Source organism: Choloepus didactylus, chromosome 10, assembly GCF_015220235.1.
Source record: "Choloepus didactylus isolate mChoDid1 chromosome 10, mChoDid1.pri, whole genome shotgun sequence".
Classification (NCBI taxonomy): domain Eukaryota; kingdom Metazoa; phylum Chordata; class Mammalia; order Pilosa; family Megalonychidae; genus Choloepus; species Choloepus didactylus.
Genome location: NC_051316.1, coordinates 53,238,411 through 53,251,252, shown reverse-complemented (window position 1 = coordinate 53,251,252; position 12,842 = coordinate 53,238,411). Strand labels below are relative to the sequence as shown.

Genomic DNA, 12,842 nt, shown 5'->3' with positions numbered 1-12,842 from the left:
AGAGAGACAAAAATAAGATATGACATATAAAAGACAAAGGATACAATGGTTGAAGTAAGTACTGCCATTACAGTAATAACACTGAATATTAATGGATTAAACTCCCTAATCAAAAAAAATCCATGTCAGCATGGATAAAAAGATAAGAGCCATCTATATGCTGTCTACAAGTGACTCACCTTAGAACCAAGGATACACATAGGTTGAAATTAAAGGCTAGAGAATGATATTCCACAAAAACAGTGTAAAAAAAAAAAAAGCTGCGGTAGCTATACTAATATTAGACAACACACACTTTAAATGAAAACTGTTATAACAGAAAAAGGGGCAATCCATCAAGAAGAAATAAGTCATAAATATTTATACATTTAATGAGAGTGCCCCAAAATACATGAGGCAAAAACTAGCAAAACAGAAGGGAGAAACAGACATATCTACAATAATAACTGGAGACTTCAATACACTACTCTCATCAATAGATAGAACATTCAGACAGAGGATCAATAAGGAAACAGAGAACTTCAATAATTTGATAAATGAACTAGACCTAACAGACAAATACAGAACATGGTGCCCCAAAGAGCAGGATATACATTCTGCTTAAGTGCTCATGGACCATTCTCCAGCATAGACAACATGTTGGATCACAAAACAAGTCTCAATAAATTTAAAAAGACTGAAATCATACAAAGCACCTTCTCTGATCATAATGGTATGAACCTGGAAATCAACAACAGGCAGAAGACTGGAAAATGCATAAATTTATGGAATTTTGACAACATGCTCTTAAACAATCAGTGGGTCAAAGAAGAAGTTGCAAGAGAAATCAGTAAATATCTCGAGATGAATGAAAATGAGACCACAACATGTCAAAACTTATGGGATGCAATGAAGGCAGTGCTGAGAGGGAAATTTATAGCCATAAATGCCTACATTAAAAAAGAAGAAAGAGCTAAAATCAAAGAACTATCTACACACCTGGAGGAACTAGAAAAAGAAAAATAAACTAATCCCAAAGCAAGCAGAAGGAAAGAAACAACACAGATTAGAGCAGAAATAAATGAAATTGAGAATTTAAAAAAAGAGAATCAATAAAACCAAAAGTTAGTTCTTTGTGAAGATCAACCAAATTTACAAACCCTTAGCTAGACTGACAAAGACAAAAAGAGAGAAGATGCAAATAAATAAAATCAGAATTGGGAGGGGGGACATTACTGACTCCACAGAAATAAAAAAGTTCATAAGCGGATACTATGAACAACTGTACACCAACAAACTAGACAACTTAGATGAAATGAACAATATTCTAGAAACACATGAACAACTTACACTGACATGAGATGAAATAGAAGACTTCAACAAACCAATTACAAGTAAAGAGATTGAATCAGTCATCAAAAACCTCCAAAGAAAAGCCCAGGACCAGGTTTTACAGGTGAATTTCAACAATTATTCCAGGAAAAATTAATCCCAATCCTGCTGAAACTCTTCCAAAAAATTAAAGGGAGGGAATACTACCTAACTCATTTTATGAAGCTAACATCAGCCAAATACCAAAACCAGATAAAGATACCACAAGAAAAGAAAATTACAAACCAATCTTTTTAATGAATACAGATGCAAAAATTCACAACAAAATAGCTGCAAATCAAATCCAACAGCACATTAAAACAATTATACACCCATGACCAAATAGGTTTTATTCCAGGTATGCAAGGGTGGTTCAACACAAAAAATTAATTAATGTAATACACCACACTAATAAATCAAAAGGGAAAAACCACAAGATCACCTCAACTGATGCAAAAATGCATTTGACAAAATCTAGCATTCGTTCTTGATAAAAACACTTTGAAAGTAGGAATCACAGGAAACTTCCTCAATGTGACAAAGGGCATATATGAAAAACCCAGAGCTAGCATTGTACTCAAAGGTAAAAGACTGAACGCTTTCCCTCTAAGATCTGGAACAAGACAAAGATGCCTATTGTCACCCCTGCTAATCAGCATTGCGCTAGAAGTTCTAGCTAGGGCAGTTAGGCAAGAAAAAGAAATTAAAGGCATCCAAATCAGAAAGGAAGAAGTAAAACTTTCACTGCTTGCAGATGATACGATCCTATACCTAGAAAGTCTCCCCAAATCTAAAAAACAGTTACTATAGTTAATGAGTTAAGCAAAGTGGTAGGATACAAGATTAACATGCAATAATCAGTAGTGTTTCTATATACTAGTATATATACCCTATTATATATACATATAATATATATATATATATATAATTCTATATGCTATACTAGTTTCTATATACTAGTAATGAGATCTAGAGGAAATAAGGGAAAAATTCCATTTACAATAGCAACTAAAAGAATCTAATATCTAGGAATAAACTTAACCAAAGATGGAAAGAACCTATACACAGAAAACTACAAAACATTGCTAAGAGAAATCAAAGAAGAACTAAATAAATGTAAGGACATTTCATGTTCATGAATTGGAAGACTACACATCATTAAGATGTCACTTCTACCCAAATTGATTTACAGATTTAAAGCAATCCCCATCAAAATTCCAACAGCCTATCTTGCAGAATTGGAAAAGCCAATAATCAAATTTATTTGGAAGGATACAAGTCCCAAATATCCAAAAACATCTTGTAAAAGAAAAATGAAGTTGGAGGCATCTCACTTCCTGACTTTAAAGCTATAGTGGTACAAATAGCATGGTACTGGCATAAAGATAGACATATTGACCCAATGGTATCGAACTGAGAGTTCAGAAATAGACCCTCCCATCTATGGTCAATGGATTTTTTTTTTAATTGAGATAGTTCACATACCATTCAATTATTCAAAGATCCAAACTGTACAATCAATAGCCCACGGTACCATCATATAGTTGTGCATCCATCGCCACAATTTTTAATTCAATTTTTAGAACATTGTCATTACTCCAGAAAAGAAACAGAGACAAAAGAAGGGAACTCACATCTTCCCATACCCCTAACCACCACCCCCCATCCATTATTGATTCATAGTATTGGTATAGTACATTTGTTAATGTTGATGAAAGAATGTTAAAATACCACTAACTGTAGTATATAGTTTGCAAAAGGTATATTTTTTCCTGTATGCCCCTCTCTTATTAACTTCTAGTTATAGTGTCATACATTTGTTCTAGTTCATGAGAGAGATTTCTAATATTTGTACAGTTAATCATGGACATTGCCCACCACAAGATTCACTGTTTTATACATTCCCATCTTTTAACCTCCAACTTTCCTTCTGGTGACATACATGACTCTGAGCTTACCCTTTTCACCACATTCACACACCATTCAACACTGTTAGTTATTCCCACAATGTGCTACCATCACCTCTGTCCATTTCCAAATGTTTAAGTTCACCCTAGTTGAACATTCTGCTCATAATAAGCAACCGCTCCCTATTCTTTAGTCTCGTTCTATATCCTGGTAACTTATATTTCATGTCTATGAGTTTACATATTATAATTAGTTCATATCAGAGAGACCCTGCAATATTTGTCCTTATGTGTCTGTCTTATTTCACTCAATATAGTGTCCTCAAGGTTTCTTTGTCAACCCATTTTTGTTAAGATGGTTTTGTTCACACATCATACATTCTGTCCTAAGTAAACAATTGATGGTTCCCTGTATAATCACGTATTTATGTATTCCCCCCCATCACCACTATCTATATAAAGGTGTCTCCATTTCTTCCACAAAGAAGGAGGAAGAGACAAAGAAGGTAGATGGACAAAAGAAAAAAGACTGAGAGAAAACAACATAACAGCTAGAAAGCACTAAAAGGAAAGATAGCATTAAACTAAAGTAGAATAAAAAGTCAGACAACATCACCAATGCCAATAGTCCCATACCCTTTCCCATGTACGCCTTCCCCATATGCATTTAGCTTTGGTATATTGCCTTTGTTATATTAAAGGAAGCATAATGAAATGTTTCTGTTAATTATAGTCTCTAGTTTGCATTGATTGTATCCCCCCCCAATACCACCCTATTTTTAACACCTTGCAATGTTGACATTCATTTGTTCTACCTCATGTAAAAACATATTTGTACCTTTTATCACAATCGTTGAGCACTCTAGGTTTCACTGAGTTATACAGTCCCAGTCTCTATCTTTACTCTTTCCTTCTGGTATCCCACATGCTCCTAACCTTCCTCCTTCAACCATACTCACAGTCATCTTTGTTCAGTGTACTTACATTGCTGTGCTACTATCTCCCAAAACTGTGTTCCAAACCTCTCACTCCTGTCTTTTCCTTTTGATCTGTAGTGCTCCCTTTAGTGTTTCCTGTAGAGCAGGTATCTTGTTCACAAACTCTGTCATTGTCTGCTTGTCAGAGAATATTTTGAACTCTCCCTCATATCTGAAGGACAGTTTTGCTGGATATAGGAGTCTTGGTTGGTGGTTTTTCTCTTTCAGTATCTTAAATATATCACCCCACTTCCTTCTTGCCTCCATGGTTTCTACTGAGAAATCCGCACATAGTCTTATCAAGCTTCCTTTGTATATGATGCATTGCTTTTCTCTTGCTGCTTTCAGGATTCTCTCTTTATCTTTGACATTTGATAATATGATTATTAAGTGTCCTGGCATAGGCCTATTCAGGTCTATTCTGTTTGGGGTACGCTGTGCTTCTTGGATCTGTAATTTTATGTCTTTCATAAGAGATGGGAAATTCTCATTGATTATTTCCTCTATTATTGCTTCTGCCCCTTTTCCATTCTCTTCTCCTGGGACACCCATGACATGTACATTCCTGCATTTCATTTAGTCATTCAGTTCCTGAAGACATTGCTCATATTTTTCCATTCTTTTCTCTATCTGTTCTTTTGTGTGTAGGCTTTCAGTTTTCTTGTTCTCCAGTTCCTCAGTGTTTTCTTCGGCCTCTTGAGATCTGCTGTTGTAAGTCTCCATTGTGTCTTTCATCTCTTGTGTTGTGCCTTTCATTTCCATAGATTCTGCCAGTTGTTTTTACAAACTTGATTTCCACCTTATGTTCACCCAGTGCTTTCATTATATTCTTCATCTCTTTTGTCATATATTCCCTAAACTTTTTGAATTGATTTAGTATTAGCTGTTTAAATTCCTGTATCTCAGTTGAAGTTTGTTCCTTTGACTGGGCCATAACTTTGTTTTTCTTAGTGTAGGTTGTAGTTTTCTGTTGTCTAGGCATCTGGTTTCCTTGGTTACCCCAATCAGGTTCTCCCAGACCAGAATGGGCTCAGGTCTAGAAGGAGGCAATAGTGTCCTTTTTCGAGGGTGTCTTCGATTGATACGCCCTGTGACACCTCAAGTCACTGTGCTTTTCTGCCCAGCAGGTGGCACCTGTCAGCATGTAGCTCCAGCCTGGTGTAAGGTGGTGTGGCCCGTGGCTGTTTTCCCCCAGGCTCTGGGGTCTGGTTCTGAGTGGAAGTGGGTAGCAGAGCTTGGCACCCCCTTTTTCCTCTTAGGAAAGACACCTCCTGGGGAGATGTCATTTACATTTGAATAGTCTCTCTGCCTGTGCTATCTCCACCCTTGTCTGGGTCAGAGCACTGGGAATTAAAAATGGCTGAGGCTTTCTCCACTGAGCTGAAAAAGGGACAGAAATCCCCCCCTCAGGGCCAAGTCCACGGCCACCCTCAGTTTCACCCGTCGGCCTGAGACAGCACCTGGTCTTCTGGGCTCCTCCTCCCTCCCAGAGAGGTCCTCTGGCTCTCCGAGGTCAGTTGTCACCAAAAGCCTCTGTCTGTTTGCTGGGGATTTGTAGCTTGAATTGAGCAGTCCATGTCTGTTAATTAAAACCCCAGCTGGAGCTCAGCTGAGCTATATTCGCTTGCTCAGAGAATGCTACTCTCTAGCATAGCGAGACTTTGCAGTTTGCCATGGGGGAGGGGGCTCTCAGGCTTTGCAGTTTGCTGTGGGGGAAGGGGCTCTCGGCTCCGGTCCACAGTTTTTACCTACACATTTTATGCTGTGATCTCAGGCATTCCTCCCAATTCAGGTTGGTGTATGACAAGTGGACAGTCACATCTGTCGCCCTACAGTTATTTCAGATTATTTACTAGTTGTGCCTGGTTGTTTATTAGTTGTTCCATGGGGACTAACTAGCTTCCACTCTTTTCTATGCCGCCTTCTCTGGTCAACTGATTTTTGACAAAGCTGCCAAGTCCACCCAAATGGGTCAGAAAAGTGTCTTCAACAAATGATACTGGAGAACTGGCTATTCATATCCAAAAAAATGAAAGAGGACCCCTATCTCACACCTTATAAAAAATTACCTCAAAATGTATGAAAGATCTAAATATAAAAGCAAAAATCATAAAACTCTTAGAAGAAAATATAGGAAAGCATCTTTAAGATCTTGTGGTAGGAGGTGGTTTTTGGACCTTACGCCCAAAGCACGAGCAACAAAAGAAAAATAGATAAATGGGACCTCTTAAATACTGAATACTTCTGTGCTTCAAAGGACTTTGTATAGAGGGTGAAAAGGCAGCCAACTGAAGAGGAGAAAATATTTGGAAATCACATAGACAAATAAAGGTTTGATATCCAGGATGTATAAAGAAATCCTACAACTGAACGATAAAAAGACAAGCAACCCAATTAAAAAATGGGCAAAAGACTTGAATTGACATTTTCCTAAAGAGAATATACAAATGGCTAAAAAGTACATTGAAACATGTTCAACATCACTAGCTATTAGGGAAATGCAAATCAAAACCACAATGAGATATCATTTTACACCTCCTAGAATGACTATTGAAAAAAAAAAAAAAACAGAAAACTAGAAGTGTTGGAGAGGATATGGAGAAATAGGAATACTCATTCACTGCTGGTGGGAATGTAAAATGGTACAGCCTTTGTGGAAGACAGTTTGGCAATCCCTCAGGAAGCTAAATATAGAACAGCCATATGATCTGGCAATTTTGCTAAGAGGTGTAGACTCAGAAGAACTGAAGATGGGGATGCAAACAGACATTTGTACACCAATGTTCACAGTGGAATTATTCACAATGGCCAAAAGAAGGAAACAACCCAAGTGTTCATCAACTGATGAATGGAAAAACAAAATGGTGCATACAAAAATGATGGAATGTTATCCAGCTATAAGAAGAAATGGAGTCTTGATGCATGTGACAACATGGATGAACCCTGACATTATGCCAGACTCAAAAGGAAAAATATTGATGACCTCACTAATATGAAGTAATTATAACCAGCAAACTCATGGTGTTAATATCCAGAACATGGGTCACCAGAAAATAGAACTAGATCAGAGAATGGTGAGCTGATGCTTAATATGTACAGAATTTTTAAGGAAATTGATTATAAATATTTGGAAACAGATAGAAGTGATGGTAGCATATTACAGTGAGTATAATTAACAGCAATGACACGTGTGTGAGATTGTGGTTGAAAGGGAAAGTTTAGGGCCATGTATGTCACTAGAAGGAAAGCTAGAATGAAATATGGGACTGAATAACATAATGAACTCTCCTGTGGGTGAAAATATTCTAGAATTGATTGTGGTGATGAAAACACAACTCTGTGACTATACTAGGAGACAGTGACTGCACACATTAGACGGATTGTATGGTATGCTAATTTATCTCAATTAAACTGCTTTTTTTAAAAAAAAAGGTAGACAGATGGAGAAAGACAGACCATGCTCATACTAATCAATAGGGAAAACTGGGTGTGTGAACATGGATGGGGGGAAGTTTGTTTAAGGGAACTCTTTTTCTGCATGATTTTTCTGTAAGCCTACAACTGATCTAATAAATACTTATATATATTTATAAATTGAATTCTAACTAAAATACAATAGTATTATATTGTAATACAACTAAATAAAGAAAATTTCTTTTATCAAAACAAAGCAACCCCCCTCATAAAAACAAACAAACAAAAATCAAACAAGACAAAGAAAGCTGGAATAGCTATACTCATGTCAGGTAATTATTTCAGAGCAAGGAAAATGATCAGGGATAAAGAGGGAAATTACATAATGATAAAGGGATCAATTTTCCAAGAACACACAACAATCCTTAATGTGTATGTGCCTAACAACAGAACATCAAAATACCCAAGGCAAAAACTGACAGAACTTCAAGGAGAAACAGACAAATCCACGATTATAGTTGCATACTTTCAACACTCCTCTGTCAGTAGTGTTGACAGATCCACTTGGCAGAAAATCAGTAAGGATATAACTGAACTGATAGCACCATCAATCAATTGGATCTAATTTATAGAATACTTCATTCAACAACAGAAGAATGCACATTCTTCTCAAGCCCACATGGTATCTTTGCCAAGAAAGATCACATCCTGGGCCATAAAATACACCTTAACGGAAGAACAGAACTCAGAAAAAGTATGCTTAGACCACAATGGAATTAAACTGGAAATCAATAACAGAAGATAATTAGAAAATCCCAAAATATTTGGAGATTAAACAAGACACTTCTAAAAAAAAACATATGGGTCAAAGAAATATCAAGAGAAATTAAAAATATTTTAAACTAAATGAGAATGGAGTACTTTTAAATACAAACACCTCTTTAGAACATTTTCACCATACTGCTAATTGAAAAGGATAATTTAAAGGAACTCAGGATGCGAAGAGCTGTTTTTTTATCAAATGAAGAAGTGAAATTCAATCATATTTGCAGGCATGGCATTTTAGATTGTTTTGATAAGGCAATACAAATAGCTAGCTAAACAATCAAACACGATCCTTTCCAACAAGCAAAGATGAAATTAAAATTAAGAGTGTTAAATGCAGCTAGGAAATATCCATATTAAAGTAATTACAAATGATAAAAGAGCACACCATTCTTCCTCTCATTTCCTAAAAACTAAATTACTGAGAAATATATTTGGTTGTAAATATATACAGAAAAACGCTTTCTTAATAGTCACCTCAATTTATTCATACTATGTTTAAAAGAATTTTAAACCAAAGGTCTATGTAAAAAACTAAAAATATTTAAACTAAAAAGGAAAATAACTCAAATTTATAACAATGGAGAAAGTTGTTAATAAATTTTAATAAATACACTTTTAAATGTGATTCAAAAGAATTTTTAATACATGGAAAAATCTTGATAAAATAAATGAAAATATCAGGTTAAAAAATTGTATATATAGAATTGTTTCACTTTTGAAAGAAATTGAGTCTGTGTGTAAATGTGTAGAAAACAGAACAAAAGGAAATGCATCTGTATTTTCCAATTTAAGTACATATCAATTTCATAACCAGAAAAGGATTATTTTGAAAAGAAAGGATTCTATATAATTTAGCCTAATCTTTCCTTCTTGTTAATCTAAATTACTGATGTTTTGAAGTGTTGTTTATGTCTATTTCCTAAACACCAGCATATTTTGCTAAATTATAATAATTATATCCATTGTTTTACTTCAATAAATGACCAACTATAAGTGTCTAGTAATATGTTACTGCTAAAAAAGTTTATTTTATTTATTTATTTAAAGTTTGAAAAAAAAACCCATGATCTAGAGTAAACTGTGTGGAAGAGAAAATAAATGCTATAGGCTTCTAGAAAATAGAATAATCAATGATAGCTGGAGACATTTTAGGGTATGGCATAGATAATAATAGATAACACTAATACTGCACTTACTATGTGAGGAAAGACTAAACATAAATAGAAATTTCTATTTCCCTTTTTATCAGGAATATGCTTAGGATAAGATATTTAAAACTATTTAAAAGTGAAAGCCTAAAATTTTAGTTGATTTAAGAAGATAAAATTGTGATGTGGGAGAGATACTATAATCTATAAAAACAGAATTCTAGGTAAGGGAGGCTCTGATTTTTTAAAAAGCAAATTTAAAGATTATTATAACACTCTATATAAAGAGATAGATTTATTTTCACTATTTAGAAAGGGTTAATTTATTCTTTAACATTATCAATTATTATTTTAAAAAGGACAATCACTAAAAGTTCACCAATAATTTGAGATTAAAAGCTCTTTGTTTCTTAAAGCACCATCAAAAGCTGTAAGATGTATACTCTTGTTGTGTGAAATATTTACTCTCAAAAAATGTTGGAAAGCTTAAGGTGAGATGGGGCTGTTAGAAATATTCCATTTCTTCCTAATTCATTTCTGTCCCCAAATCAGTTTAAATATCAACTTAGGAAAAAGCCCTTTGCCATTTAATAAAGTGACTAACAGCAAAATACACAATTTTGATTACCTATAAATGAGAAGGGGAAAATTATAATTATGTTTTAAGGAAATACAAATATTTTATTTTAGAAAATAATGCAATCAGCATTGCATCAGCAATTTCCACTAATTAAAATAGTAGCCTGAATAAGTAATAGTAAATCATAAATCTGAAGGGAGTTTTTTAACTTAAAGCTACTTTTTCTATGTAACCTCTATTAATATATGAAGATTTGTGCCATATTTCATTATATGGTTTATACATCTAAATATTAATTCTCATATAAAAGCACCTTACAAGCAAGTGATATCACTTAAATCTAGTTGAGTTTGGGCTACGGGAAATACTGAATTAGTTAAGTCCAAATTAATGAGATTTTAGGAATTCTCTAGAAAATAGAATCATATCCTAATAATACCAGATTATATTTCTGAAAATAATTTTATAATATGCTAGTATAGTTAGGTATAATAAAATTCACTGCAAAACCATTTAACTTAGGAATACTTTCATGATAATTCTAAACAAATTTTCATTAATTACTAAATAACAACTGAGTGGTACATCCTGCCTTTTAAAAATTCATTAAAACTAATAAACAAAACTAAGTAAGGGACATATTAATGGAATTTTATGTGGAAAAGCAGCTTGTAATTAGGAAACCATATGATATCTCAAAAACAATATTTAAATACATCATGAATATGCATAAAATACTGCAATGTAGACAGCTGTACCAATTCAAATTTTTGGAAATCTTAGAAACTGTGAGAAATTTAAATAAAGTATACACATCACTGTTCTGTAATTGTTAGCTTGCTATCCACCTGTCCAACTAAGTTATAAGCTCTTTAGAGACAGTGACTATATCCCATACCCACAGTGACCATGGAGTACATGGCACTTAGTAGGGACTCAAATATTTGGGAAGTTAAAAATCACATCATTTCAGAAGAAAAACAAAAACTTTGGAAGTATTTCAGACCCTTCCAAAGAGTGTCTCGTTCCTTAGGGTGCCCTTTAGATGGCACTTAGTAGGGACTCAAATATTTGGGAAGTTAAAAATCACATCATTTCAGAAGAAAAACAAAAACTTTGGAAGTATTTCAGACCCTTCCAAAGAGTGTCTCGTTCCTTAGGGTGCCCTTTAGATTTTAATCCACTGGTTTTAAAGTTCTGACTCTAGCAGCTGAGGATGGTTTTTCAGTCTGGATTTTGGAATTTGAAACATTGTTTTTTCCCTAGAAAATGGAAAAAAGGCTTTAATCATACAAATATTACAGGTTCATATTAAAAGTTGAAGAAAGATACAAGTATGAAGAAAATAAAAAGCTAATTAAAACTTCCCTATCAATTCAAACTGATAAAATTTTGTTAAATTGCTTCCTTTTACTTAAAATAAGTTGAGCTTTTTTTTCTACCAAAAAGTCTCAGAGATATAATAATTTTAAAGAGTGGATCTAAGGAGTAGAGAAATCAGTCTGTTCAGAATCACAGACAGAATAATTTTTAAAGGCTTTCATGATTTTGTAATTGGTGATTGTGGTCACTAATCTAATAAACAGTGTTTTTGGTAATGAAAACATTTGTATATAACTAAAAACAAATCAAGACAATAAATACACAAACAAGTCACATTACACTAATTTCTATACTTTCCATAATAACTGGTTGCATGCTATTTGACCAAAATAAAATCCCTAAGTGAGAATTAAAAAATTATTTTCTCTGTATCTTAATGAGACAACTTTATATGATTTGCCCTGAACAGATAACAGAAGGTAATACTGTAACAAAGCATACTCACACAAACAAAATCAAATACATATGTAGGACAGTAGAAATAGCATGGAACTAGGAATAGGGAAACAAAGGTTCTCATCTCAAATTTGCTAATATCTAGCTGTGTGACTGTAGGCAAGTTACTTAACTTCTCTGGACCTTGATTTTTCTCATCATGGAATGAAAAGTAGTAAGTCTAAAGCATTATATCCCAAACTGTTCTGGAGAACATTCTATTAGATGTCAATAGATAATTGTTTTGGGGAAGAAAAGGCTTCTGTGAGCTAATAAATTTTGGGACATTGCATACTTCTAAGAAATTGATGCTATAAACATAGAATTATGGCCAAGGTGTAGTTGGCAGCCTCTAAGATATCTCCCAATGTTCTCTGTTTCTGGCACTCATACTCTTTTGTAATGCCTTCCCCTTGAGTGTAGGCTGGGTTTATTGACTCTCTTAGTGAGCAGAATTAGGCAGAAGTGATGAGATGTCATTGAGATTAGGCTATAAAAAGGCCTTCCATCTTGGGTGCTCTCTCTCAGCTGCCATGTTGTGAGGCAGTCCTGTGGAGAGGCCCATGTGATGCATGAGCTTGGAAGTAATTCATCTCCCAGTGGGACCTTCAGGTGAGACTGCAGGGTACCTGGCTGACACTTTGATTCTTGGGAGTGAACCTGAACCAGAACCACCCAGCTAAGCCGTGTCTGGATTCTTGATGCATAGAAACCGAGAGATAAAGTTTGTTGCTTTCACCTTCTAAGTTTTGATGTAATTTATTACATAGCAATAGATAACTAATATACCCAAATACTAGATTTTTTTTCTTGCCATTGC

The 12,842-nt window shown here is 34.4% G+C and overlaps 1 protein-coding gene across 7 annotated transcripts in view; it reads right to left on the bottom strand.

Moving 5' to 3' along the window:
- Positions 1-12,842, bottom strand: part of JAK2 (Janus kinase 2) — a 209,385-nt gene that overhangs the window by 15,192 nt on the left and 181,351 nt on the right. The window lies entirely within an intron of this gene.